Source organism: Pristiophorus japonicus, unplaced genomic scaffold, assembly GCF_044704955.1.
Source record: "Pristiophorus japonicus isolate sPriJap1 unplaced genomic scaffold, sPriJap1.hap1 HAP1_SCAFFOLD_834, whole genome shotgun sequence".
NCBI classification, from domain to species: Eukaryota; Metazoa; Chordata; class Chondrichthyes; family Pristiophoridae; genus Pristiophorus; species Pristiophorus japonicus.
In genome coordinates, this window is record NW_027254756.1 from 1 (window position 1) to 26842 (window position 26842).

The 26842-nt window shown below is 47.1% G+C and overlaps 1 protein-coding gene across 1 annotated transcript in view; it reads left to right on the forward strand.

Annotated features, from left to right (window-relative positions):
- Positions 1–6840: 6840 nt before the first annotated feature.
- LOC139257416 (zinc finger protein 34-like) overlaps positions 6841–26842 on the forward strand; it is a 43584-nt gene continuing 23582 nt past the window's right edge. The window contains exon 1 of the mRNA XM_070874458.1: positions 6841–7528. The gene's annotated coding sequence lies outside the window, so the exon portion shown is untranslated. The remainder of the gene's footprint in view (positions 7529–26842) is intronic.

A 26842-nucleotide genomic window follows, 5' to 3' on the forward strand; every position in this document is an offset into this window, starting at 1 on the left:
AATGTATTTAATGTGGGGATAGACAGATTTTTGAATGATAAGGGAGTCAAGGGTTATGGGGAGCGGGCAGGGAAGTGGAGTTGAGGCCTGTATCCGATCAGCCATGATCTTATTGAATAGTGGAGCAGGCTCGAGGGGCCAAATGGCCAACTCCTGCTCCTATTTCTTATGTTCTGTACCTGCCCTGGGAGTGTTTGATTGAACAGTGTCGGAGGAGATTTACTCTGTATCTAACCGGTGCTGTACCTGCCCTGGGAGTGTTTGATGGGACTGTGTAGAGGGAGCTTTACTCTGTATCTGACCTGTGCTGTACCTGCCCTGGCATTGTTTGATAGGGAAGTATAGAGGGAGCTTTACCCTCTGCCTAACCCATGCTATACCTGCCCTTGGAGTATTTGATGGGTCAGTATCGAGGGAGCTTTACTCTGTATCTAACCCGTGCTGTACCTGCCCTGGCATTGTTTGAAAGGGGAGCTTTACTCTGTATCTAACCCGTGCTGTGTGGGCCCTTGGAGTATTTGATGGGACAGTGAAGTGGGACCGTTGCTGTGTATTAAGAACCAAGGTTGCAAGCCATCAGGTCCAGGGGACTTTTCCATCTTTAGTCCCATTGTTTTACTGAGCCCTTTTTTTGTGATAGTGATTGCTTTAAGTTCCTCCCTCGCTATAACCCCTTGATTATCTATTATTGGGATGTTTTTAGTGTCTTCTACCGTGAAGACTGATACAAATTATTTGTTCAAAGTCTGCCATTTCTCCGTTCCCCATTATTAATTCCCCAGTCACATCCTCTAAGGGACCAACGTTTACTTCAGCTACCCTATCCTTTTTACATACCTGTAGAAGCTCATACTATCTTTTTTATATTGCTTGCAGGTTTACTCTCATAATCTATCTTCCCTCTCTATTATTTCTTTAGTCATCATTTGCTGTTCTTTAAAAAATTTGCCAATGCTCCGGCCTCCCACTGATCTTGCCCACTTTGTATGACATTGTTTTCAAATTGATATCATCCTTTACTTCCTTCGTTAGCCACGGATGGTTCTCCCTTCGCTTCAAGTTTTTCCATCTCACTGAAATATATTTTTGTTGAGTTATGAAATATCTCCTTTATTGTCTGTCACTACTTCTCAACCGTCTTACACTTGAATCTATTTTCCCAGTCGACTTGAGCCAACTTTTTTTTTTATACGTTCCTGGGATGTAGGCGTCGCTGACAAGACCAGCATTGCCCTTGAGAAGATGGTGGTAAGCCACCTTCATGAACTGCTGCAGTCCATGTGGTGATGGTAGTGCCACAGTGCTGTTAGGGAGGGAGTTCCAGGAATTTGACCTCGCGACGATGAAGGAATGGCGATATGCTTTCAATTCAGGCTGGTGTATGACTTGGAGGGGAACGTGGAGGTGGTGGTGTTCCCATGCGCTTGCTGCCCTTGTCCTTCTCGATGTTAGAGGTCGCGGGTTTGGGAGGTGCTGCCGAAGAAGCCTTGGCGAGTTGCTGCAGTGCATCTTGTAGATGGTACACACTGCAGCCACGGTATGCCAGTGGTGGAGGGAGTGGATGTTTAAGGTGGTAGATGAGGTGCCAATCAAGCGGGCTGCTTTGTCCTGGATGGTGCCGAGCTTCTTGAGTGTTGTTGGAGCTGCACTCATCCAGGCAAGTGGAGAGTATTCCATCACACTCCTGGCTTGTGCCTTATAAACGATGGAAAGGCTTTGGGGAGTCAGAAGATGACACACTCGCCGTAGAATACCCAGCCTCTGACCTGCTCTTGTTGCCACAGTATTTATGTGGCTGGTCCAGTTAAGTTTCTGGTCAATGGTGACCCCCCAGGATGTTGATGGTAGGGGATTCGGCGATGGTAATGCCATTGAATGTTAAGGGGCGGTGGTTAGACTCTCACTTGTTGGATATAGTCGTTGTCAGGCACTCGTGTGGCACAAATGTTACTTGCCACTTATCAGACCAAGTCTGAATGTTGTCCAGGTCTTGCTGCAAGCGGGCATGGACTGCTCCATTATCTGAGGAGTTTCGAATTGAACTGAATACTGTGCAGTCATCAGCGAACATCCCCAGTTCTGCTTTCATACCTTTTGTAGTCGCCTTTATTTAGAATCAGGACACTGGTTTGAGGTCTGACTTTCTCACCCTCCAACTGAATTTGAAATTCAACCATGTTATGATCACTTTTTCCTAGAGGATCCTTTACTATGAGATAATTTATTAATCTTGTCTCATTACACAGTACCAGATCTAAGATAGCCTGCTCCCTGATTGGATCTTCAACTTACTGTTCAAGGAAACCATCCCGGATACACACTTATAAACTCTTCCTCAAGTCTACCTTGGCCAATTTGATTTGTCTAATCAATATGAAGATTAAAGACGCCCATGATTATTGCCGTACCTTTCTTACAAGTCTCCATTATTTCTTGATTTATACACCGTCCAACTGTTAGGGGGCCTATGGACTACACCCACCAGTTACTTCTTCCCCTTATTATTTCTTATCTCCACTCAAACTGATTCTACATCTTGATCTTCTGAGCCAATATCATTTCTCACTACTGCACTGATCTCATCCTTTATTAACAGAGCTACCTCACCTTTTCCTTTCTGTCTATCCTTCTGAATTGTTAAATACCCCTGAATATTCAGTTCCCAGCCTTGGTCACCTTGCAACCACGTTTCTGTAATGGCTATCAGATCATACCCATTTGTATCTATTTGTGCTGTCAACTCATCTATCTTGTTACGAATGTGAAAGCATTCAGATAAAGAGCTTTTAATTTTGTCTTTTTACCACTTTTACCTGCTTTGACCCTACTTTCTGTTATACTCTTATTTTATACATTCTGTCCCTTCCTGTCACAGTCTGGTTATCATTTCCCCCACCGCTACCCTGCTCTATTGCCTTCTCCTTGCTCTTTGACTTTTTAAATTTCTGCTCACCTGAACCCTCTTCCCCCCACCCCCCCCCCCCCCCCAGTACTGGTGCCAGTGCCCCATGAACCGAAACCCATTTCTCCCACACTGGTCTTTGAACCACATGTCCATCTCTCTGATCTTATTTACCCAATGCAAATTTGCTCGTGGCTCGGGTAGTAATCCAGAGGTTATTGCCTTTGTGGTTCTGCTTTTTAATTTAGCCCCTAGCTGCTCAAAATCCCTCAGCAGAACCTCTTTCTTTGTTCTGTCTATGTCATTGGTCCCTACATGGGCCACGACAACTGGATCTTCCCTCACTCCCACTCTCCAGCCCAGAGGAGATGTCCTTAACCTTGGCACCAGGCAGGCAACACAACCTTCGGGACTCCCACTCTCGGCTGCAGAGAACAGTATCTATCCCCCGAAATATACTCTTTCCTACCACTACAGCATTTATTTTTACTCCCCCCATTGAATGGCCCCCTGTACCACGGCGCTGTGGTCAGTTTGCTCATCCTCCCTGCAGTCCCTGCCCTCGTCCAAACAGGGAGCAAGAATCTCGTACCTGTTGGACAATTGCAAGGGCTGAGGCTCCTCCATCACTACCTCCTGGGTCCCCACAGCTGCCTCGCTCGTAGTCACACCCTCCTGTCCCTGACCACGGACCAAATTTGAATTAATTAATCTAAGGAGTGTGACAGCCTCCTGGAACACAGGGTCCAGGTAAGTCTCCCCCTCCCTGATGTGTCGCAGTGTCTGCAGCTCGGACTCCAGCTCATCAACGCGGAGCCGAAATTCCTCGAGCAGCCAAAAATTACTGCAGATGTGGTCGCCGTGGACCTCAATGGGGTCAACCAGCTCCCACATGTAGCAGCAGTAACACATCGCTGCCCTGCCATCTCGAATGGATTTAATTAAGTTTTCACGTTATAAAGTTTAGATTTTTAATCCCAGCTCTTAATTTAAACCAATGCCCAAGAAAAGAGAGAAAAACTGACCAACCAATCACTTCCCTGCTTTCCTGTGACATCTTCACTTTGAATCTTTTTACTTCTTACCCTCCCAGGTCACTTGGTGCTGTTTCGGCTGTCTGCTCGGCTGACTCACGCCCTTTGTAGGCTTACTGCTGCTTCCGCTCTCGTGCCCTTTCCGAAGGGATGGGCGCAAGTAGGTTTTTCCCCTCGTGTTGTTTCTCTCACCACCTGCTGCAGGCCCAGTCTGGCAGCTATATCCTTCAGGACTCGGCCAGCTCGGTCCGCAGTGGTGCTACTGAGCCAATCTTGATGGACATTGAAGTCACCCACCCAGAGTACATTCTGTGCACCTTGCTACTCTCAGTGCTTCTTCCAAGTGGTGTTCAACATGGAGGAGCACTGATTCATCAGCTGAGGGAGGGCGGTGGGTGGTAATCAGCAGGAGGTTTCCTTGCCCATGCTTGACCTCGAGCCATGAGACTTGATGGGGTCTGGAGTCAATGTTGAGGAGTCCCAGGGCCACACCCTCCCGACTGCATGCTACTGTGCTGCCACCCTTGGTGGGTCTGTCCTGATAGTGGGACAGGACATACCCAGGGATGGTGATGGAGGAATCTGGGACATTGGCTGAAAGGTATGATTCTGTGAGTATGACGATGTCAAGCTGTTGCTTGACTAGTCTGGGACATCTCTCCCAATTTTGGCACAAGTCCCCAGATGTTGGTGGGAAAGACTGGGCTGGGTGTGCCGTTGTCGTGTCCGTAACCGGGGCGGAGGTCGATGCCGGGTGGTCTGTCCGGTTTTATTCTTATTATTGATTTTCGTAGCGGTGGATCAATTGATGAATCAGTATGGTCTTGGATGGCAGAGCAGGTTTGAGGAGACTAATGGCCTACTCCTGATTCTAATTCTTATGTGTTTATACTTTAGTCCAGATCATTTCTCTATATTAAGAGCAATGGTCCCAACACTGACCCTGGGGAACACCACTGTTTACATCCCTCCAGTCTGAAGAACATCCATTAACCATTACTCTCTGTTTTCTGCCCTTTACCCAACTTCCTCTCCACGCGGCCCCACTCCCTTTAATACCGTGAGCCTTAATTTGATCAACAAGCCTCCTGTCCAGCACCTTATCAAACACCTTTTGACAATCCATCTACACAACATCCACTGCATTTCCTTTCTCACTGCACTGTGTTATTTCTTGCAATAATCCCTGCTGTCTGTCCTGAATCAACCCATTTCACTACCAAATGTTGCAACGTTTACTTCTGTAGCCAGAATCCCCCGCGCAGGGGTAAAGTGCTCTATCAATGACAACAGGAGCCCGGACGTGGGACCGGGCTGTGCTCTGAGCAGGCGCAGTGCCAGTGGTGGAGGTGGTCTGAAGCGGAAGAGATGTTCCGCGAGTCGGTAGGAGCTTGTGGGCTCAGCGGAGGAATTGGACCCCTGGGTGGGCTGGGCAACTTCATGAACACCTGGTGTAGGCCTCAGGCCCCGAATATGAGCCCACAGGTCCCATGTTTGACACACTAGGGATGTAGAACTGAACTCAACCAGAGAAGAGGGAGTGAGAAAACAGCAGAGGAAGAAAGAAATGATGGAGGTGGTGCGATGAGTTTGGATTTCAGCACCGGGAGGAGGGAGAGTGTGTGGGATGGGAATTTACAGCTTTGGGGGAACAAGAGAGGAAAGAATGTTCCATTGAAACTAGGATTGTCTGTCCTCAATTTCTATCCTGCACTTCCAGTGCTGACTTTTGTAAACTCCTTTTACAGGATATTAGAAAAGGAGGATTTGCAGACGGGAAACTCAAGCCAATCATATCGAGATCTGACATAGTCACTCGATTCACCTGTATATCATCGGCCTTTGAATTTGGAAGGAGAAACGTTTGTCTGTTCTGGATGTGGGAAAAGATTTTCAACGTTAGTGTGACTGGAAAAGCACGAGACACATACACCCAAGTGAGTGTGTTCCAGTGCACTGACTGTGGAAAGAGCTTTAACCAGTTACACAGCCTGAAAAAACATCGCACTATTCACAGTGGGGAGAAACCGTTCATGTATTGTGTGTGTGGACGAGGTTTCAACTGATCGTCCATCCTGGAGAGACACAAGGACACCTGCACCATGGAGAAACCGTGGAAATGTGGGGATTGTGGGAAGGGATTCAATTACCCATCTGAGCTGGAAACTCATCGACGCAGTCACAACGGAGAGAGGCCGTTCATCTGCCCCGTGTGTGGGAAGGGATTCACTCGGTCATCCCACCTGCGAGTACACCAGCGAGTTCACACTGGGGAGAGGCCATTCATCTGTCCTGTGTGTGGGAAGGGATTCACTCGTTCATCCCACCTGCGAGCACACCAGCGTATTCACACTGGGGAGAGGCCGTTCACCTGCTCAGTGTGTGAGATGGGATTCACTCGTTCATCCCACCTGCTAGCACACCAGCGTATTCACACTGGGGAGAAACCATTTACCTGTCCCGTGTGTGGGAAGGGCTTCACTCAGTCTTCCAGCCTACGGGCACACCTATGCACTCACACTGGGGAGAGGCCATTCATCTGCTCCGAGTGTGGGAAGGGCTTTACTTGTTTATCCAACCTGCTGACGCACCAACGCATTCACACTGGGGAGAGACCGTTCATCTGCTCTGAATGTGCAAAGGGTTTCGTTCGATCATCCCAGCTGCTGGCACACCAGCAAGTTCACACTGGGGAGAGGCCGTTCACCTGCTCCGAGTGTGGGAAGGGATTCACTGATTCATCCACCCTGCTGACACACCAACGCATTCACACTGGGGAGAGACCGTTCATCTGCTCTGAATGTGGGAAGGGATTCACTCGATCATGTGACCTCCTGACACACCAGCGAATTCACAGGGGACTGCAGGGGTTGGACTCTGCTGTTATTGTTGCCGTTAATCACATCCCAGACTGAACCATGTTCACTCGTTCAGTTGGGGTTTGTTGCCGCTGGTGTAATTAATCCCTACACCTGGGCTGGAGTTTAATTTTTTGGATATCATAGAATGGTTACAGCAGAGAAGGAGGCCTTTTGGACCGTCGAGCCCGTGCCGGCTCTCTGCAAGAGCACTTCAGCTAGTCCCACTCCCCTGCCCTTTCCCCGTAGCCCTGCAAATGCTTTATTTCCGGTACTTATCCAATTCACTTTTTGAAAGCCACGATTGAATCTGTCTCCACCAGCCTTTCAGGCTGTGCATTCCAGATCCTAACCACTCGCTGCATAAAAAAAGTTTTTTCTTATGTCGCCTTTGGTTCTTTTGGCAATCACCTTTAATCTGTGTCCTCTGGTTCTCGACCCTTCTGCCAATGGGAATATTTTCTCTCTACTCTGTCCAGACCCCTCATGATTTTATCAAATCTCCCCTCAACCTCTCTGTTCCAAGAAGACCTCCAGCTTCTCCAGTCTATCCATGTAACTGAAGTCCCTCATCCCGCAAATCTTGTGCGAGGCCTCTTGGGGAAGAGTGACCATAATATGGTAGAATTCTTTATTAAGATGGAGAGTGACACAGTTAATTCAGAGACTCGGGTCCTGAACTTGGGGAAAGGTAACTTCGATGGTATGAGACGTGAATTGGCTAAAATAGACTGGTAAGTGATACTTAAAGGGTTGACGGTGGATAGGCAATGGTAAACATTTAAAGATCACATGGATGAACTTCAACAATTGTACATCCCTGTCTGGAGTAAAAATAAAACTGGGAAGGTGGCTCAACCATGGCTAACAAGGGAAATTAAGGATAGTGTTAAATCCAAGTAAAAGGCATATAAATTGGCCAGAAAAAGCAGCAAACCTGAGGACTTGGAGAATTTTGTAATTCAGCAGAGGACGACAAAGAGTTTAGTTAGGAGGGGGAAAATAGAGAATGAGAGGAAGCTTGCTCGGAACATAAAAACTGACTGCAAAAGCTTCGATAGATATGTGAAGAGACAAAGATTAGTGAAAACAAACGTAAGTCCCTTGCAGTCAGATTCGGGTGAATTTATAATGGGGAACAAAGAAATGGCAGACCAGTTAAACAAATACTTTGGTTCTGTTTTCACAAAGGAAGACACAAATAACCTTCCGGAAATACAACGGGACCGAGGATCTAATAAGAAGGAGAAACTGAAGGATATCCTTATAAAGCGGGAAATTGTGTTAGGGAAATTGATGGGATGGATGAATTACAACAATTGTACATTCCTGTCTGGCGTAAAAATAAAAAAGGGAAGGTGGCTCAACCGTGGCTATCTAGGGAATTCAGGGATAGTATTAAAGCCAAGGAAGTGGCATACAAATTGGCCAGAAATAGCAGCGAACCTGGGGACTGGGAGAAATTTAGAACTCAGCAGAGGAGGACAAAGGGTTTGATTAGGGCAGGGAAAATGGAGTACGAGAAGAAGCTTGCAGGGAACATTAAGGCGGATTGCAAAAGTTTCTATAGGTATGTAAAATGAAAAAGGTTAGTAAAGACAAACATAGGTCCCCTGCAGTCAGAATCAGGGGAAGTCATAACGGGGAACAAAGAAATGGCAGACCAATTGAACAAGTACTTTGGTTCGGTATTCATTAAGGAGGACACAAACAACCTTCCGGATATAAAAGGGGTCAGAGGGTCTAGTAAGGAGGGGGAACTGAGGGAAATCTTTATTAGTCGGGAAATTGTGTTGGGGAAATTGATGGGATTGAAGGCCGATAAATCCCCAGGGCCTGATGGACTGCATCCCAGAGTACTTAAGGAGGTGGCCTTGGAAATAGCGGATGCATTGACAGTCATTTTCCAACATTCCATTGACTCTGGATCAGTTCCTATGGTGTGGAGGGTAGCCAATGTAACCCCACTTTTTAAAAAAGGAGGGAGAGAGAAAACAGGGAATTATAGACCGGTCAGCCTGACCTCAGTAGTGGGTAAAATGATGGAATCAATTATTAAGGATGTCATAGCAGTGCATCTGGAAAATGGTGACATGATAGGTCCAAGTCAGCATGGATTTGTGAAAGGGAAATCATGCTTGACAAATCTTCTGGAATTTTTTGAGGATGTTTCCAGTAAAGTGGACAAAGGAGAACCAGTTGATGTGGTATATTTGGACTTTCAGAAGGCTTTCGACAAGGTCCCACACAAGAGATTAATGTGCAAAGTTAAAGCACATGGGATTGGGGGTAGTGTGCTGACGTGGATTGAGAACTGGTTGTCAGACAGGAAGCAAAGAGTAGGAGTAAACGGGTACTTTTCAGAATGGCAGGCAGTGACTAGTGGGGTGCCGCAAGGTTCTGTGCTGGGGCCCCAGCTGTTTACATTGTACATTAATGATTTAGATGAGGGGATTAAATGCAGTATCTCCAAATTTGCGGATGACATTAAGTTGGGTGGCAGTGTGAGCTGCGAGGAGGATGCTATTAGGCTGCAGAGTGACTTGGATAGGTTAGGTGAGTGGGCAAATGCATGGCAGATGAAGTATAATGTGGATAAATGTGAGGTTATCCACTTTGGTGGTAAAAACAGAGAGACAGACTATTATCTGAATGGTGACAGATTAGGAAAAGGGAAGGTGCAACGAGACCTGGGTGTCATGGTACATCAGTCATTGAAGGTTAGCATGCAGGTACAGCAGGCGGTTAAGAAAGCAAATGGCATGTTGGCCTTCATAGCGAGGGGATTTGAGTACAGGGGCAGGGAGGTGTTGCTACAGTTGTACAGGGCCTTGGTGAGGCCACACCTGGAGTATTGTGTACAGTTTTGGTCTCCTAACTTGAGGAAGGACATTCTTGCTATTGAGGGAGTGCAGCGAAGATTCACCAGACTGATTCCTGGGATGGCGGGACTGACCTATCAAGAAAGACTGGATCAACTGGGCTTGTATTCACTGGAGTTCAGAAGAATGAGAGGGGACCTCATAGAAACGTTTAAAATTCTGACGGGTTTAGACAGGTTAGATGCAGGAAGAATGTTCCCAATGTTGGGGAAGTCCAGAACCAGGGGTCACAGTCTGAGGATAAGGGGTAAGCCATTTAGGACCGAGATGAGGAGAAACTTCTTCACCCAGAGAGTGGTGAACCTGTGGCATTCTCTACCACAGAAAGTAGTTGAGGCCAATTCACTAAATATATTCAAAAGGGAGTTAGATGAAGTCCTTACTACTCGGGGGATCAGGGGTTATGGCGAGAAAGCAGGAAGGGGGTACTGAAGTTTCATGTTCAGCCATGAACTCATTGAATGGCGGTGCAGGCTAGAAGGGCTGAATGGCCTGCTCCTGCACCTATTTTCTATGTTTTTCTATGAAGGCCGATAAATCCCCAGGGCCTGATAGTCTGTATCCCAGAGTACTTAAGGAAGTGGCCATAGAAATAGTGGATGCATTGGTGGTCGTTTTCCAACAGTCTATCGACTCTGGATCGGTTCCTATGGACTTGAGGGTAGCTAATGTAACAGCACTGTTTAAAAAAGGAGGGAGAGAGAAAACGGGTAATTGTAGACCGGTTAGCCTGACATCAGTTGTGGGGAAAATGTTGGAATCAATTATTAAAGATGAAAGCAGTGCATTTGGAAAGCAGTGACAGGATTGTTCCAAGTCAGCATGGATTTATGAAATGGAAATCATGCTTGACAAATCTTCTGGAAGTTTTTGAGGATGTAACTAGTGGAGTGGACAAGGGAGAACCAGTCGATGTGGTGTATTTGGACTCTCAAAAGGCTTTTGACAAGGTCCCACCCAAGAGATTGCTGTGAAAAATTAAGGCACATGGTATTGGGGGTAATGTACTGACGTGGATAGAGAATTGGTTGGCAGACAGGAAGCAAAGAGTGGAAATAAACAGGTCCTTTTCAGAATGGCAGGCAGTGACTAGTGGGGTGCCACAGGGCTCAGTGCTGGGACCTCAGCTATTTACAATATAGATTAATGATTTGGATGAAGGAATTGAGGGTAATATCTCCAAGTTTGCAGATGACACTAAACTGGGTGGCGGTGTGACCTGTGAGGAGGATGCTAAGAGGCTGCAGGGTGACTTAGACAGGTTAAGTGAGTGGGCAAATGCATGGCAGTTGCAGTATAATGTGGATAAATGTAAGGTTATCCACTTTGGGGGCAAAAACACAAAGGCAGAATGTTATCTGAATGGCGGCAGATTAGGAAAGGGGGAGGTGCAACGAGACCTGGGTGTCATGGTTCATCAGTCATTGAAAGTTGGCATGCAAGTACAGCAGGCGGTGAAGGCGGCAAATGGTATGTTGGCCTTCATAGCTAGGGGATTTGAGTATAGGAGCAGGAAGGTCTTACTGCAGTTGTGCAGGGCCTTGGTGAGGCCTCATCTGGAATATTGTGTTCAATTTTGGTCTCCTAATCTGAGGAAGGACGTTCTTGCTATTGAGGGAGTGCAGCGAAGGTTCACCAGACTGATTCCCGGGATGGTGGGACTGATATATGAGGGTAGACTGGATCAACTGGGCCTTTATACACTGAAGTTGAGAAGGATGAGTGGGAATCTCATAGAAACTTACAAGATTCTGACGGGACTGGACAGGTTAGATGCGGGAAGAATGTTCCCGATGATGGGAAAGTCCAGAACCAGGGGACACAGTCTTAGAATAAGGGGTGGGCCTTTTAGTACTGAGATGAGGAGAAACTTCTTCACTCAGAGTTGTTAACCTGTGGAATTCCCTACCACAGAGAGTTGATGATGCCAGTTCATTGGATATATTCAAGAGTGAGTTAGATATGGTCCTTATGGCTAAAGGGATCAAGGGGTATGGAGAGAGCAGGAAAGAGGTACTGAGGGAATGATCAGCCATGATCTTATTGGATGGTGGTGCAGGCTCGAAGTGCGGAATGGCCTATTCCTACACTCATTTTCTATGTTTCTTAATCATTCTTGTAAATCTTTTCTGCTCCCTCTGTCAAACAACTGTCAAATAAATTAGCTTTGCTTCCTACATACAGTGAATCGATTCCTTGATTTCTCCATGGGGAGGCTAATTGATGTCCTGTTATCGACTGTTCCATTTTAAAGCTGTTTCTCCTTTGTTAAAGGAAGACTTGTATTTATAAAATGCTTTTCACAGCCTCTGTTTTAGTGATGTTGGTTGAGGGATAAATGTTGACCAGGACACCGGAGAGATATTTTTTTCTTCGAAATAACGTCATGGAATCTTTTACACCCACTTGAGAGGTCAGATGGGTCTGATTCATTTTTTTATTCGTTCAATTGATGTAGGCATCACTGGTAAGGTCAGCGTTGCTGGTTAAAGAGGAGATTAACACAATAGTAAGGAAGGACATTAGCTTGGATGATGTGGAATCTGTATAGGTAGAGCTGCAGAACACCAAAGGGCAGAAAACGCTAGTGGGAGTTGTGCACTGACCACCAAACAGTAGTAGTGAGGTTGGGGTTGGCATCACACAGGAAATAAGGGATGCGTGCAATAAAGGTAGAGCAGTTATCATGGGTGACTTTAATCTACATATAGATTGGGTTAACCAATACAGTGGAGGACGATTTCCTGGAGTGTATAAGGGATGGTTTTATAGACCAATATGTCGAGGAACCAACTAGAGAGCTGGCCTTCCTAGACTGGGTGTTATGTAATGAGAGAGGATTAATTAGCAATCTTGTTGTGCGAGGCCCCTTTGCGAAGAGTGACCATAATATGGCAGAATTCTTCATTAAGATGGAGTGTGACACAGTTAATTCAGAGACTAGGGTCCTGAACTTAAAGAAAGGTAACTTCGATGGTATGAGATGTGAATTGGCTAGGATAGACTAGCGAATGATACTTAAAGGGTTGACGGTGGATAGGCAATGGCAGACATTTAAAGATCACATGGATGAACTTCAACAATTGTACATCCCTGTCTGGCGTAAAAATAAAACGGGGAAGTTGGCTCAACCATGGCTAACAAGGGAAATTAGGGGATAGTGTTAAATCCAAGCAAGAGGCATATAAATTGGCCAGAAAAAGCAGCAAACCTGAGGACTGGGAGAAATTTAGAATTCAGCAGAGGACAAAGGGTTTAATTAGGAGGGGGGAAATAGAGTATGAGAGGAAGCTTGCCGGGAACATAAAAACTGACTGCAAAAGCTTCCATAGATATGTGAAGAGAAAAAGATTAGCGAAGACAAATGTAGTCCCTTGCAGTCAGAATCAGGTGAATTTATAATGGAGAACAAATAAATGGCAGACCAATTGAACAAATACTTTGGTTCTGTCTAAACTAAGGAAGACACAAATAACCTTCCGGAAATACCAGGGGACCGAGGGTCTAGCGAGAAGGGGGAACTGAAGGAAATCCTTATTAGTCAGGAAATTGTGTTCTGGAAATTGATGGGATTGAAGGACGATAAATCCCCAGGGCCTGATAGTCTGCATCACAGAGTACTTAAGGAAGTGGCCCTAGAAATAGTGGATGCATTGGTGGGCATTTTCCAACATTCTATAGACTCTGGATCAGTTCCTGTGGATTGGAGGGTAGTTAATGTAAAACCACTTTTTTTAAAAATGAGGAAGTGAGAAAACAGGGAATGATAGACCGGTTAGCCTGACATCGGTAGTGGGGAAAATGTTGGAATCAATTATTAAAGATGTAATAGCAGCGGCTTTGGAAAGCAGTGAATGGCTCGGTCCAAGTCGGCATGGATTTATGAAAGGGAAATCATGCTTGACAAATCTTCCAAAAAATTTTGAGGATGCAACTAGCAGAGTGGACAAGGGAGAACCAGTGGATGTGGTGTATTTGGACTTTCAAAAGGCTTTTGACAAGGTCCCACACGAGATTAGTGTACAAAATTAAAGCACTTCTATTGGGGGTAATGTATTGACGTGGATAGAGAACTGGTTGGCAGACTGGAGGCAAAGATTAGGAATAAACGGGTTTTTTTTCAGAATGGCAGGCAGTGACGAGTGGGGTACCGTAAGTTTCAGTGCTGGGACCCCAGCTATTAACAATATACATTAATGATTTAGACGAAGGAATTGAATGTAATATCTCCAAGTTTGCAGACGACACCAAGCTGGGTGGCAGTGTGAGCTGTGAGGAGGATGCTAAGAGGCTGCAGGGTGACTTGGACAGGTTAGGTGAGTGGGCAAATGCATGGCAGATGCAGTATAATGTGGATAAATGTGAGATTATCCACTTTGGTGGCAAAAACAGGAAGGCAGAATATTTTCTGAATGGTGACAGATTAGGAAAAGGGGAGGTGCAGCGAGACCTGGGTGTCATGGTTAATCAGTCATTGAAAGTTGGTCTGCAGGTACAGCAGGCGGTGAAAACGGAAAATGGCATGTTGGCCTTCATAGCGAGAGGATTTGAGCACAGGAGCAGGGAGGGCTTACTGCAGTTGTACAGGGCCTTGGTGAGGCCACACCTTGAATATTGTGTACAGTTTTGGTTTCCTAATCTGAGGAAGGATATTCTTGCTATTGAGGGAGTGCAGCGAAGGTTCACCAGACTGATTCCGGGATGGCAGGACTGACATATGAAGAAAGACTGGATCGACTAGGCTTATATTCACTGGAATTTAGAAGAATGAGAGGGGATCTGATCAAAACATATAAAATTCTGACAGGATTGGACAGGTTAGATGCAGGAAGAATGTTCCCGATGTTGGGGAAGTCCAGAACCAGGAGTCACAGTCTAAGGATAAGGGGTAAGCCATTTAGGACTGAGATGAGAAGAAACTTCTTCACTCAGAGAATTGTGAACCTGTGGAATTCTCTACCAGAGAAAGTTGTTGAGGCCAATTCGTTCGATATATTCAAAAGGGAGTTAGATGTGGCCCTTACAGCTAAAGGGATCAAGGGGTATGGAGAGAAAGCAGGAATGGGGTACTGAAGGTGCATGATCAGCCATGATCATATTGAATGGTGGTGCAGGCTTGAAGTGCGAAATAGACGACTACTGCACCTTTTTTCTATGTTTCTATGTATTTATTGCCCATCCATAATTGCCCTTGAGAAGATGGTGGGGAGCTACCTTCTTGAACCGCTGCAGTCCGTGTGGTGATGGTACTCCCACAGTACTGTTAGGAAGGGAGTTCCAGGATTTTGACTCAGCGGCAATGATGGAATGGCGATATGCTTCCAAATCAGGATGGTGTGTGACTTGGAGGGGAACATGGAGGTGGTGATGTTGCCATGCGCCTGCTGCCCTTGTCCTTCAAGGTGGTCGAGGTCGTGGGTTCGGGAGGTGCTGCTGAAGAAGCCTTGGCGTGTTGCTGCAGTACATCTTGTACATGGTAAACACTGCAGCCACGGTACGTCGATGATGGAGGGAGTGAATGTTTAAGGTGTTCAATGGGGTGCCAATAAAGTGGGCTGCTTTGTCCTGGATGGTATCGAGCTGCTTGTGTTGTCGCAGTTGCACTCATCCAGGCAAGTGGAGAGTATTCCATCACACTCCTGACTTGTGCCTTGTAGATGGTGGAAAGGCTTTGGGGAGTCAGGAGGTGAGACACTGGCCGTAGAATACCCAGCCTCTGACCTACTCTTGTTGCCACAGTATTTATGTGGCTGGTCCAGTTAAGTTTCTGGTCAATGGTAACCTCGAGGATGTTGATGGTAGGGGATTCGGCGATGGTAATGCCATTGAATATTATGGGGCAGTGGTGTCTCGCTTGTTGGAGATAGTCATTGCCTGGCACTTTTGTGTCGTGAATGTTACTTGCCCCTTATCAGCCCAAGCCTGAATGTTGTCCAGGTCTTGCTGTATACGGGTATGGACTGCTCCATTATCTGAGTAGTTGCGAATGGAACTGAACACTGTGCAGTCATCAGCGAACATCCCCACTTCTGGAAGGAAGGTCATTGATAAAACAACTGAAGATGTTTGGGCCCAGGCCACTGCCCTGAGGAACTCCTGGGGCTGTGATGATTGACCTCCAACCACCACAACCATTTTCCTTTGTGCTCGGTATGACTCCAGCCAGTGGAGAGTTTTCCCCTGATTCCCATTGACCAGTTTTACTCGGGCTCCTTGATGCTACACTCGGTCAAATGCTGCCTTGATGTCAAGAGCAGGCATTCTCACCTCACCTCTGGAATACAGCTGTTTTGTCCATGTTTGGACCAAGGCTGTAATGAGGTCTGGAACCGATGGTCCTGGGGGAACCCAAACTGGGTATCGGTGAGCAGGTTATTGGTGAGTAAGTGCCGCTTGATAGCACTGTGGACGACACCTTCCATCACTTTGCTGATGATTGAGAGTAGACTGATGGAGCGGTAATTGGCCGGATTGGATTTGTCCTGCTTTTTGTGGACAGGACATACCTGGGCAGTTTTCTATATTGGGTAGATACCAGTGCTGTAGCTGTACTGGAACAGCTTGGCTAGAGGCACGGCTAGTTCTGGAGCACATCTTCAGCACAACAGCCGGGATGTTGTCGGGGCCCATAGCCTTTGCTGTATCCAGTGCATTCAGCCGTTTCTTGATATCGCGTGGAGTGAATCAAATTGGCTGAAGACTGGCTTTTGTGATGGTGGGGACCTCAGGAGGAGGCCGATATGGATCATCCACTCGACAGTTCTGGCTGAAGATGGTTGTAAACACTTCAGCCTTTTCTTTTGCACTCACGTGCTGTGCTCTGCCATCATTGAGGATGGGGATAATCATAGAGCCTCCTCCTCCCGTTAATTGTTTCATGGTCCACCACCATTCACCACTGGATGTGGCTGGACTACAGAGCTTTAATCTGATCCGTTGGTTGTGGGATCGCTTAGCCCTGTCTATGACATGCTGCTTCCACTTTTTAACATGCGTGTCGTCCTGTGTTGCAGCTTCCCCAGGTTGGCACCTCATTTTCAGGTACGTCTGGTGTTGCTCCTGGCATACTCTTCTACACTCTTCATTCAACCAGGGTTGCTCCCCTGGCTTGATGGTAATGGTAGAGTGAGGCATATGCCGGGCCATGAGGTTACAGATTGTGGTGGAATACAATTCTGCTGCTGCTGATGGCCCACAGTGCCTCATGGATGCCTAGTTTTGAGCTGCTAGATTTGTTCTGAATATACCCCATTTAGCACGGTGGTAGTGCCACACAACACAATGGAGGGTGTCCTCCGTGTGAAGACGGGAGTTCATCTCCAGAATGACTGTGCAGTGGTTGCTGCTACCAATGCTGTCATGGACAGATGCATCTGCGACAGGTAGATTGGTGAGGACAAGGTCAAATAGGTTTTTCCCTCATGTTGGTTCTTTCACCACCTGCTGCAGGCCCAGTCTGGCAGCTATGTCCTTCAGGACTGGGCCAGCTCGGACAGTTGTGGTGCTACCGAGCCACTCTTGATGATGGACATTGAAGTCCCCCACCCAGAGTACATTCTGTGTCTTTGCTACTCTCAGTACTTCTTCCAAGTGGTGTTCAACATGGAGGAGTACTGATTCATCAGCTGATGGGGGGCAGTAGGTGGTAATCAGCAGGTTTCCTTATCCATGCTTGACCTGAAGCCATGAGACTTCATGGTGTCTGGGGTTTTACCTATTACTGATGTCAAACTGATGGGCCTATAGCTACCTGGGTCTGCATTGTCACCTTTTTTAAAAATGGGGACTCTTTCCAATCTGCAGGAACCATTCCAGAGTGCAGTGATCAATTAAAAATACAGGCAATTAGCGATAATTAATCCCTGCCCGTGAGCTTGGTCCACTTGAACCCAGATAGCTTCAGCTGTGCCTAATGAGGCAATATCAAGTCTCTCTCAAGCTGTTAGATTCTCACTGATAAAAATAGCAACCCCACCTCCCCTTTGGCCTACACTAACCTTTCTGAAACCCTTGTAGCCCTTTAGGTGAATGTCTGTGCCATCATTGTCATCTAGTCATGTCTGAGAAATACACAATGTCTAAATTCTTCAACACAGCACAGGATTGCAATTCTAACAATTTGCTTCTAACACTCCTTTGCATTTACATGAAAGCAATTTAAAAGATCTAACATCTATTAATTCTTGTTTGCTCCCTAACTGGTTTATCTTCATGCTTTGCTGCTATGTAATTATCACGTGCAGTAAGGCTAACTTTGAACTTATCTGCACTAACCCCTTGCTGAACACCTCCCGATTATTGATGAAGTGAAGCTTCTTCTTGCAGAGGTCCTGAAGCCAATGTTGAATCCCACGGATTTGCCTGTTCCTCTCCCTCGATCTGGACATGACTGGTAATAGCCCGGAGACTACTACCCTTGCACCCCTTTGCTGAAGGACATCTATGAGGCTTTTGTAGGAATCCTGCAAAACAAATGGACTTCTATCCATGATATCGTTAGTTCCAATATGTAAACCTACTGCAGAATCCTGACACTCACCTTTCATTAGTTCATCCACACGACCCTGGAGATCAGCTATCTTGGCTCCTGGAAAATAGAAGTTTGCTCTTGACACAGCCTTGCCTCTACATAGGGTGCTGTCTGTGTGCCTGATGATGGAGTCCCCTATGAGGATTTCCCATTGCCTCTTGCTTTTCCTTGGCTATTCAAACAACGTCCTTTTGGACTTTGCAGCCTTCCTCTTATCTTTTCCAAGATGCTGATATGAGCATTGAGGTTCGGTGTCACTGCTGCAAACATTACTGCCTGTTGTTCTCCAAATCACAAAGTGGGGCATACCAATGTTTGAAGTAATCAGAAAATCCAAAGAAACTGTCCCTTTAAATGGGCACAGAGACTCTCCCTTTAAACGGGCACATAGACTATGTGAAACTAAGAAAGCATTATTGGGCGACTAAAAGTAAACCAGATGCTGGTGCCTGTAAGTCATCCTAGGCAGTCCCTCGGAATCGAGGAAGACTTGCTTCCACTCTTAGCATGAGTTTTTAGTTGGCTGAACAGTCCAATACGAGAACCACAGTCTCTGTCACAGGTGGGACAGACAGTGGTTGAAGGAACGGGTAGGTGGGGAGTCTGGTTTGCCGCACGCTCTTTCCGCTGCCTGCACTTGACGTCTGCATGCTCTCGGTGACGAGACTGAGGAGCTCAGCGCCTTCCCGCATGCTCTTCCTCCACTTCGGGCGGTCTTTGGCCAGGGACTCCCAGGTGTCAGTGGGGATGTCACACTTTATCAGGGAGGCTTTGAGGGTGTCCTTCTAACATTTCTGCTGCCCACCTTTGGCTCGTTTGCCGTGGGCAAGTTCCGAGTAGAGTGCTTGCTTTGGGAGTCTCGTGTCTGGCATGTGAACTATGTGGCCTGCCCAGCGGAGCTGATCGAGTGTGGTCAGTGCTTCAATGCTGGGGATGTTGGCCTGGATGAGGACGCTAATGTTGGTGAGTCTGTCCTCCCAGGAGATTTGTAGGATCTTGCGAGACATCGTGGGTGGTATTTCTCCAGCGACTTGAGCTGTCTACTGTACATGGTCCACATCTCTGAGCCATACAGGAGGCGGGAATTACTACGGTGCCTGTAAGTAGCGCTCTACCAGCCGACATCCGACTGAAACCCGACTGCTGAAGCTGTGGTTGTCAGTGCCAGGCACAGGACCAGGGGGCGGGGGACAATTTTTGGTCTGGGGCGCTGTGCATGGTTATTACTTCAGCATCACGGAGTGCAGCAGAGTCACTGCAAAACTCCCGCCAACTTTAGCGGAAAGCACTGTTCTCACCGCGCCCAGTCGCAAACTCTCTTGCACCCCATTTCGTGAGCTGGGGGCAGTAACACGAGATGCAAAGTAGCAAAATTTCACTCCCTCTCCCTTTAAACAAACACAGAGTCACTGCAAATTTAAACAGAGACACTGCCCATTTAAACAGGCAGTGACACCCTCAAAGCCGCCTTGAAAAAGTGCAACATCCCCACCGACACCTGGGAATCCCTGGCCAAAGACCACCCTAAGTGAAGGAAAGCTTCCGGGAAGGCGCTGAACAGCTCGAGTCTCTTCGCCGGGAGCAAGCTGAAGCCAAGCACTGACAGCGGAAGGAGCGCACGACAACCCAGGCTCCCCATCCACCCGTTCCTTCAACCACCTTCTACCTCACCTGTGACAGAGACTGTAATTCCTGCATTGGACTCTTCAGTCACCTGAGAACTCATAGAAACATAGAAAATAGGTGCAGGAGCAGGCCATTTGACCCTTCGAGCCTGCACCACCATTCAATATGATCATGGCTGACCAAGCAACTTCAGTACCCCATTCCTGCTTTCTCTCCATACACCCTGATCCCTTTAACCGTAAGGGCCACATCAAACTCCCTTTTGAATATGTCCAACGAACTGGACTCGACAACTTTCTGTGGCAGAGAATTCCACAGGTTCACAACTCTGGGTGAAAACGTTTCTCCTCATCTTGGTCCTATATGGCTTACCCCATATCCTTAGACTGTGACCCCTAGTTCTGGACTTCCCCAACATCGGGAACATTTATCCTGCATCTAACCTGTCCAATCCCGTCAGAATTTTATACATTTCTATGAGATCCCCTCTCATTCTTCTAAATTCCAGTAAGTATAAGCCAAGCCGATCCAGTTTTTCCTCATATGTCAGTCCTGCCATCCCGGGAATCAGTCTGGTGAACCTTCGCTGCACTCCCTCAATAGCAAGCACATCCTTCCTCAGATTAGGAGACCAAAACTGCACACAATACTCAAAGTGTGGTCTCACCAAGGCCCTGTATAACTACAGCCAGACCTCCCTGCTCCTATACTCAAATCCCCTCGCTGTGAAGGCCAGCATGCCATTTGCTTTCTTTACTGCCTGCTGTACCTGCATGCCAACCTCAATGACTGATGTATCATGACACCCAAGTCTCGGTGCAACTCCCCTTTTACTAATCTGTCACCATTCAGATAATCTGCCTTCCTGTTTTTGCCACCAAAGTGGATAACCTCACACTTACCCACATTATACTGCATCTGCCATGCATTTGCCCACTCACCTAACCTGTCCAAGTCACCCTGCAGCTTCTTAGCATCCTCCTCGCAGCTCGCACTGCCACCTAGCTTAGTGTCATCTGCAAACTTGAAGATATTACATTCAATTCCTTCGTCTAAATCATTATTGTAGATTGTAAATAGCTGGGATCCCAGCACTGAGCCCTGCGGTACCCCGCTAGTCACTGCCTGCCATTCTGAAAAGGACCCGTTTATCCCAACTGTCTGCTTCCTGTCTGCCAACCAGTTCTCTATCCATGTCGGTACATTACCCCCAATACCATGTGCTTTAATTTTGCACACCAATCTCTTGTGTGGGACCTTGTCAAAAGCCTTTTGAAAGTCCAAATACACCACATCCACTGGTTCTCCCTTGTCCACTCTACAGTTACATCCGCAAAAAACACGATTTGTCAAGCATGATTTCCCTTTCATAAATCCATGCTGACTTGGATCGAGCCTGTCACTGTTTTCCAAATGCGCTGCTATTTCATTTTTAATAATTGACTCCAGCATTTTCCTGACCATCGCTGTCATTTTTAATGTGGCAGCAAGTGATCCTCGACTCCGAGGGACTGCGGCAGAAGAGAAGACCCTGCCCCTATAAACAGGCTCAGTGACCCTGCCCCTATAAACAGGCTCAGTGTCCCTGCCCCTTTAAACAGGCTCAGTGACCCTGCCCCTACAAACAGGCTCAGTGACCCTGCCCCTACAAACAGGCTCAGTGACCCTGCCCCTATAAACAGGCTCAGTGACCCTGCCCCTATAAACAGGCTCAGTGACCCTGCCCCTATAAACAGGCTCAGTGACCCTGCCCCTATAAACAGGCTCAGTGACCCTGCCCCTATAAACAGGCTCAGTGACCCTGCCCCTATAAACAGGCTCAGTGACCCTGCCCCTATAAACAGGCTCAGTGACCCTGCCCCTATAAACAGGCTCAGTGACCCTGCCCCTATAAACAGGCTCAGTGACCCTGCCCTTATAAACAGGCTCAGTGACCCTGCCCCTATAAACAGACTCAGTCACCCTGCCCCTATAAACAGGCTCAGTGACCCTGCCCCTATAAACAGGCTCAGTGACCCTGCCCCTATAAACAGGCTCAGTGACCCTGCCCCTATAAACAGGCTCCGTGACCCTGCCCCTATAAACAGGCTCAGTGACCCTGCCCCTCAGGGAGAGCGCACCCTGTATTTTTCTCCGATTGATTGATTGTTGCTGTAGCCCCGCCCCCTGCCGCTGATTGGCGCAGAGTAGCGCGGGCTGATGCCCCACGTGGCCTCGCCATTGGCTGCGGGCTGAGTGACGGCGGCGCGCGGGAGGGCAGTTGGCCGGCGGGCTCCGTTCGCGGCCCGGATGTTCGGTGAGCCGCAGTGGGTGAGGCAGGCGGAGTTGTGCGCAGGCGCTGGGCCACTCACTTACATAGAAATTAGGTTCAGGAGTAGGCCATTCGGCCCCTCAAGCCTGCACCGCCATTCAATAAGATCATGGCTGATCATTCACCTCAGTACCCTTTTCCTGCTTTCTCTCATGCCCCTTGATCCCTTTAGCCGTAAGGGCCATATCTAACTCCCTCTTAATATATCCAATGAACTGGCATCAACAACTCTCTGCGGCAGGGAATTTCACAGGTTAACAACTCTCTGAGTGAAGAAGTTTCTCCTCATCTCAGTCCTAAATGGCCTACCCCTTATCCTAAGACTGTGTCCCCTGGTTCTGGACTTTCCCAACATCGGGAACATTGTTCCCGCATCTAACCTGTCCCGTCCCGTCAGAATCTTATACGTTTCTATGAGATCCCCTCTCATCCTGCTAAACTCCAGTGTATAAAGGCCCAGCTGATCCAGTCTCTCCTCATATGACAGTCCAGCCATCCCAGGAATCAGTCTGGTGAACCTTCGCTGCACTCCCTCAATAGCAAGAATGTCCTTCCTCAGACTAGAAGACCAAAACTAAACACAATATTCTAGTTGAGGCCTCACTAAGGCCCTGTACAACTGCAGTAAGACCTCCCTGCTCCTATATTCAAATCCCCTAGCTATGAAAGCCAACATACTATTTGCCTCCTTTACCGCCTCCTGTACCTGCGTGCCCACTTTCAATGACTGATGTACCATGACACCCAGGTCTCGTTGCAACTCCCCTTTTTCTAGTCTGCCACCATTCAGATAATATTCTGCCTTCGTGTTTTTGCCCCCAAAATGGATAACCTCACATTTATCCACATTATACTGCATCTGCCATGTATTTGCCCACTCACCTGACCTGTCCAAGTCACTCTGCAGCCTCTTAGCATCCTCCTCACAGCTCACACCGCCACCCAGTTTAGTGTCATCTGCAAGCTTGGAGATATTACACTCAATTTCTTCATCCAAATCGTTAGTGTATATTGTGGGCAGTGAGGTTTGTACCACCGAAAGGTAAGTGGGTGGTGGCTGCCGGAGAGCTTCGGGCGGCGACGGGTCTTGTTTACTGGCGGAGTGGAGGGGAGAGAGATGACGGTTTATTGGGAAAGAGTTCGACCGCCATCTTTGGGCAACGCAGGGCCGCCCGCCCGCCACGGGGAGCAGGGAACGAGAGGGGCGGGGCTTGCTCTGACGTCACAGCACTTCCCATTGATCCGCTGCAGCGCAGGGAGCTTGCGCGGCAACCATCTTAGTGCAGGAAGGCCACCAGGTGCAGGATGGTGACCATTGACATGAGTAAAGCTGCAGCAGCTGGGGTGGTTATACTTGGAGCAGTGAAGGTGCAGGGCAGGTTTAACAGAGGTGCTCACAATCAGGAAGGCTTTAGATTGAGTCAGGGAACAGAGTGGTTCTGCTCACACAATCAGAGAATGGTTACAGCACGGAAGGCCATTCGGCCCATCGCGCCTGTGCCACTCTCCCAACCTTTCCCCCGAGCCCTTCAAATGTTTTTCTTTCCGATACAGGGCACTTATCCAATTCCTTTTTGAAAGTCGTGATTGAGTCTGCCTCCACCACTCTTTCAGGCCGTGCATTCCAGATCCTAACCACTCGCTGCGTAAAAATGATTTTTCTTGTGTCACCTTTGGTTCTTCTGCCAGTCGCCTTAAATCTGTGTCCTCTGGTTCTTGACCCATCTGCCAATTGGAACAGCTTCTCTCTATCCACTCTGTCCAGGTCCTTCATGATTTTAAACAGGTCTATCAAATCTCCTCTCAACCATCTCTGTTCCAAGGAGAACAACTCCAGCTTCTCCAGTCTATCCACTGAAGTTCCTCATCCGTGGAAAAATTCTTGTAAATCTTTTCTGCACCTTCTCTAAGGCCTTCACATCCTAAAGTGTGGTGGCCAGAATTGGACACAATACTCCAGTTGAGGCCGAACCAGTGTTTTATAAATGTTCATCATAACTTCCTTGCTTTTGTACTCTTGAGGTTCCAGCCACATATCCACGGCATAACTAAAATCGCCTTTTTCCAGCTCCATAACATTGCCTGCCTCCGCCCCTGCCTCAGCTCTTCTGCTGCTGAAACCCTCATTCATGCCTTTGTTACCTTTAGACTTGACTGCACCAACTCACTCCTGGCCGGCCTTCCACACTATGTGAACTTGAAGTCATCCAAAACTCAGCAGCACGTGTACTAACCCACACCAAGTAAAGATCACCCATCACCCTGTGCTTTCTGACCTACATTGGCTCCCAGTTAAACAACCTCGATTTCAAAATTCACATCCTTGTTTACAAATCACTCCATGGACATGCCCCTCTGTATCTCTCTAATCTTTTTCAGCCTCACAACCCCACAAGGTGTCTGCGCTCCTCAAATTCTGGCCTCTTGAACATCCCTCATTATAACTGCTCAACCATCGGTTGCCTGGGCCCTAAGCTCTGGAACTCCCTCCCTAAACCTCTGTGCCTCTCTTTCCTCCTTTAAGACGCTCGTTAAAACCTACCTCTTTAAACAAGCTTTTGATCGTCTGCCTTCATTTCTTCTATGGCTTGGTGTCAAATTGATCTGTTTGTCTGTAACACTGTTGTGAAGCACCTTCGGATGTTTTACTACGTTAAAGGCGCTATATAAAGTAAAGTGATTATTATTATGCCTCTATGATGCCTAGGATCCCATAAGCTTTTTTTAACCACTTTCTCAACCTGTCCTGCCACCTTCAACGATTTGTGCACATATACCCGCATGCACCCCCTTCAGGTTTGTAACCTTTAGTTTATATTGCCTCTCCTCATTCTTCCTACCAAAATCGCACTTTTCTGCATTAAATTTAATCTGCCACGTGTCCGTCCATTTCACCAGCCTATGCCCTCTTAAAGTCAATTACTATCTTCCGCACTTGTTCACTATACTTCCAAGTTTTGTTATCTGCACCCTTTTGAAATTGTGCCCTGCACACCCAAATCTAAGCCATTAATATAGATCAAGAAAAACAGTGGTCCTAGTAACAACCCTTGGGGAACATCACTGCATAACTTCCTCCAGTCCGAAAAACAACGTTCACCACTACTCTCTGTTTCCTGTCACTTAGCCAATTTCGTATCCATGCAGACACTATCCTGTTTATTCCATGAGCTTCAACTTTGCTGGCAAGCCTATTATGTGGCGCTTTATCAAACGCCTTTTGGAAGTCCATGTATATCACATCAACTGCAATGCCCTCATCAACCCTCTCTGTTACCTCATCAGAAACTCAATCAAGTTGGATAACATGATTTGCCTTTATCAAATCTGTGCTGACTTTCCTTAATAATCCATAATAGTGATTGTTAATTTTGACCCGGATTATCATTTCTAAAAGCTTCCCCACTACAGAGGTTAAACTGACTGGCCAGTAGTTGCTGGGTTTATCCTTGAACGCTTTTTTGATCAAGTGTCAAATATTTGCAATTCTCCAGCCCTGTATCCCAGGAGGATTGGAAGATTCTGGTCAGTACCTCTGTAGTGCTCACTCTTTTCCTGGGGTGCCAAGGGACGTTACTGAAAGAAAAGAGAGACTTGCATTTATACATCGCTTTTCACAATGTCCCAAAGTGCCTTACAGCCAATGAAGTACTTTTGGAGTGTAGTCACTGTTGTAGTGTGGGAAACGTGGCTGGCAATTTGCGCACAGCAAGCTTCCACAAACAGCAATATGATAATGACCAGATAATCTGTTTTAGTGATGTTGATTGAGGGATAAATATTGACCAGCTCTTCTTCAAAACAGTGCCATGGGATCTTTTACTCCCACCTGAGAGAACAGAGGGCCTTCAACAGTGCAGCATACCCTCCGTACTGCACTACAGTGTCGGCCTAGATTTATGTGCTCCAGTCTCTAGAGTGGGACTTGAAACTACAACCTCCTGACTCAGAGGCGAGGGTGTTAGCCACTGAGCCACTGGCTGACACTCCCTGGGTTACTGGACTAGTAATCCAGAGGCCTGGACTAATGGATCAGGTTACAAGAGTTCAAATCCCACCTTGGCAGCTGGGGAATTCAATTAAAGAAATCTGGAATATGAAGCTATCAGAAATGATGACCATGAAAACTCCTGGATTATCTGGTTCACTAATGTCCTTTGGGGAAGGAAATCTGCCGTCCTTACCTGGTCTGGCCTATATGTGACTCCAGACCCACACCAATGTGATTGACTCTTAACTGCCCCTGAGCTTCAAGAAGGCGGCTCACCACCACCTTCTCGAGGGTAATTATGGATGGGCAATAAATGCCTGCCTTCCCAGTGATGCCCACATTCCATGAATGAATATTAAAAAAGAGAAACTACAGTGGCTGAAGGGTTGGTAACCAAGAGATTTAGTGTAATTGGCAAATGAGCCAGAGGGGAGATAAGAACATAAGAAAACGTAGGCTATTTGGCCCCTCGAGCCTGCTCCGCCATTCAATAAGATTATGGCTGATCTGATTTATTAAAACCGTTCATGATTTTGAACACTCTATCAAATCTCCTCTTAACCATTTCTGCTCCAAGGAGAATAACCGCAGCTTCTCCAGTATCTCCACATAAGTCCCTCATCCTTGGTACCATTCTAGTAAATCTCTTCTGCACCCTCTCTAAGGTATAGACAGCCTTCTGAAAGTGTGATGCCCAGAATTAAGAAC